At 38.9% G+C, this 3,367-nt stretch overlaps 1 long non-coding RNA gene across 1 annotated transcript; it reads left to right on the top strand.

Moving 5' to 3' along the window:
* The first annotated feature begins 360 nt into the window (after positions 1-360).
* LOC148050563 (uncharacterized) lies at positions 361-3,155 on the top strand. The gene is made up of 3 exons (XR_015701113.1): positions 361-499; positions 1,071-1,274; positions 2,186-3,155. It is a non-coding gene; the product is annotated as an uncharacterized LOC148050563 (long non-coding RNA).
* Positions 3,156-3,367: the final 212 nt, after the last annotated feature.

Below are 3,367 nucleotides of genomic sequence, written 5' to 3'. Positions count from 1 at the left end.
TACCCTATATCTTATAATGCTTCATAAGAGTATATCAGAGGAGTTTTCCAGGCTATAAGAACATCATCTCACTTCATTATGGTAATTATTTTTTTCATTTCTTGTATGGCTAAACAGGGCAGGTTTTGGTATTTTCTATGCTATGAATACTTGCAGTATAAAGTAAATTAGACTCAAGTTGCAAGTACAAATAGATGGGAAATTTTATAGACTTATATATCAAGGGTTAACACTGAAACCCTGAGCAAAATAATTAGTGGACTTTCTTTGCCCTTGGAAATGTGGCTGGGCTCAGCTGGAGAGAATTATGCTGTTAAGAAAGAGACTATGAGAAGAGCTTTAATTCTTGCTGCTATCTTGTTTCTGTGTTGACCTGGGAAGTGGAGAGAGGGAGAGAGGAATCTGGCTGTGAAAAGTCCTTTTGATTCCATTTAGTAGGCTGTTACTTCTTCTAACCTTAGCTTTCCTTAGAAAACAGCCAGATTGATGGTAATGGAATGTAAGTATTCTTAGATCTAAGTGTTGAATAAAGATAATTTTAGGCAATTATAATTCAGAAAGTAGAAAGAAAGATCAAATATCTATGATACAAACCAGGAGACAACTGGGGTTTGTACAGATAATATAAAAGTACAGGATAGTGAAAGGACAGGAAATCCCTTTATTTCTAGGGCTGGTTAATTGAGGTCACATAATTAAACATTACAGCTGTCAAGGGGGACAGTAAATTATATTGCTTTTAGCATGGAGCTGCCAGTGGCTATCACTGGTAGCCCTACACCTTTTTGGATTGTCAGGGAATCATTTTAATATATATGAAGTTATAAATAGAGGGGTGCAATCACAGTTCAGACATTGAATTTTCAGTCATTTGAGTGTGTATTTCTACTAAACAAATGCTGGGGGAAGGAGGTCCATGCTGCAAGGCTACTAGTCAACCAGTGCTCATTAGTTCATTATGTAGGTGCATAATTTGACAAGCAATATTGGGAGTGGCTTGCTTCTGAAGATGAAATGAGCTATTAAAAATGTTACTGACTGCACTCAAAATGTATTTTGAATTTTTTAAGGCATTTCTTGGTACCTGGGGAGGAAAAGATGATTGGACTTCTCTACCTCTGTCTGCAGTGCTGCTTCAGCTGAGGATGAACAAAGAGGTTTAGGCAGTACCACAACCCAGCACTGTAGTGGAGAAAATAGGCACTCTGCCTCCCACTGTGAGATGAGAGCCCTTCTGCAAATAGTTTCCTTGTGGCCAGCTATTCCAAAAGGAAGTAAGTGAAGAAAGCAAAATGGTGTTCCTTCTAAAAAATCCATTTGTCTTGTGTATTCTCAGAAAAGAAGACAAAGTATTTTCACAGGATTGGAAACTACTAATCCCTGAGGGGGGGGGGGGCATAGAAGAAGATAGAAATACAACCAATATAAATGACTTCTTATTTTCAAGTGCCAGGTAACTGTTGAGCTGTTTTAATGTTAATGCATTTCAAATATGACTATTGTTAGTGCAGGATTTTATTGTGCTTACCTTGTGAAACGTTCATGAGTTGCTCCTAAAATAACTTCATGCCTTCCACAGAGTTTTGGGCCTGCTTATCCACAGTGTCTGGCTTCCTCCTGAGTGCAAGATAGACAAAAGGCTACATGGGCTGACATTTCAATATTAATTCAATTAATTGTCCTGGGGTAGAAAATGTTTTATTGTCTCTGAGAATGAGGTTCACATAGATCGCGTTATCTAATTATTAAAACCCAGACTGTCATAAAGCCAAACATTGTATTTGGGTTTCTAGCTTGGAATCCTTTGCAATGTTTTGAGGAAAATCTCATCTTATACACACTGTTTGATGAGTTTTAAGCCACTAACAGAATGTAAGGCAGTGGACCATCTCACCATATGCTACTACATAGGATGGAAAGACAGCAAATATTCAGGGCGGATGAAGAGAGCATATTAGGCATGTAACAACCATCAGTCTGCTGTCTCTTGACAGATACAGCTGAATGCTGTGTGTGCTGTGGTAAGAAGCTGCAGTGGGACATCCAAACTGAAAATATAACCAATAATCCCGTACTGACTGCTGTTGATAATACTTCCTTTTTTTTCATGTGGTAGTACTGGAACCGTAGCTGCCTTTCTCAGCACTCTGCTTTTCACTCCATCTTGTTTCTTTACTTTTTGCAGGATGTACAGATGGAAATGAAGTATTGGGTCATCTGGTCTTAGCTTTGCTATCATCAGCCTCTAAATACTTCTGCTACAAGATTGTGGATATTGCAGTTCACAAAAACAGGTTGAAAAAGGGAAGGAAGTAGTAAACCATCTATTTTCTGTTGCAGACTCTGTTTCTTTTGCTGAAAATGTCAAATATGACAACAGCTTTTTCTATTTCTGGTATTCTGTTATCATATTTTCTCTTTACTGTTGAAGGAAAACTATCTCCAACAAAAGGGAAAAAGGCAGCAGGAAAAGGAGACTTAGAACATTATTCCTCCATTGAGAAAATAAAGTCAAATAATCCTTGCTAACAGCCTTTACTCTGACTGCCACCATTGATAAGAAGAGAATAAATAAACTCTGCCAGCAGCAGTTACAGCTAAGGCTGTCAAAAGGGCAGGAAGGTATTGGAGAAAGGAGAGTAGCTGGCGTGACCACATCTGATTCATTACACACAATACAATTATGGACAAAAAATTTAACAGTAGGATGTAAAAGAGTATGTGTATTCCAAACGTGCCCAAGACTGCGTACGTTCAGTCATAGCAGGCATCTATGCCACCTGGTAAATGCTCCAGGAAGTTAGCTTGAAGAGCAGCAAACACTCCCAAGGAGGTCAGCACATATATTGAGTAAACATGAAGACGGATCACCCTTTATTGCTTTATTCCTTGCTAAGGGAAGTGGTTCTAGTGTGAGCATAAAACCTCATCATGAGACAAGCTAGGAAAAAACCCCCCACTTTTGACACTTACAGACCTCCTCTCTTATCAACTAGCAAGTGTCATATGAAGACTCCTTGTGAATCCCAAGATGACAATGGCAATGGGAATGATGCTACTCCCTGGAAATACCGTTGCAGAATCACGTTATCAATAGCTAAATAGGACTGCTTTTACACAGCTGCACACAGAGAGAGAGGTGGACAGGGAGACAAATTCTACCATCGGTCTTGAGTGCTGAGTGAAAACAGCTGCTGCATCTTTCTTCTCCATAGGCACATTTAACCCCTGGCCTCCAGATGCCTTAGCATAACAATATTTAACATATATGTTATGCATACATATGAATATTCACCAAGAACAATGCAAGGCCTTTGGGAATAAGAGTCCTATATAAGTGATGGCTTTTTACAAAGTAGGTAGAAGT

Source organism: Nipponia nippon, unplaced genomic scaffold, assembly GCF_047370975.1.
Source record: "Nipponia nippon isolate SJK-2023a ecotype South Korea unplaced genomic scaffold, ASM4737097v1 scaffold_8, whole genome shotgun sequence".
Classification (NCBI taxonomy): Eukaryota; Metazoa; Chordata; class Aves; order Pelecaniformes; family Threskiornithidae; genus Nipponia; species Nipponia nippon.
Note: the sequence above shows the minus strand (reverse complement) of the source record. Positions and strands in the feature narration are given on the sequence as shown.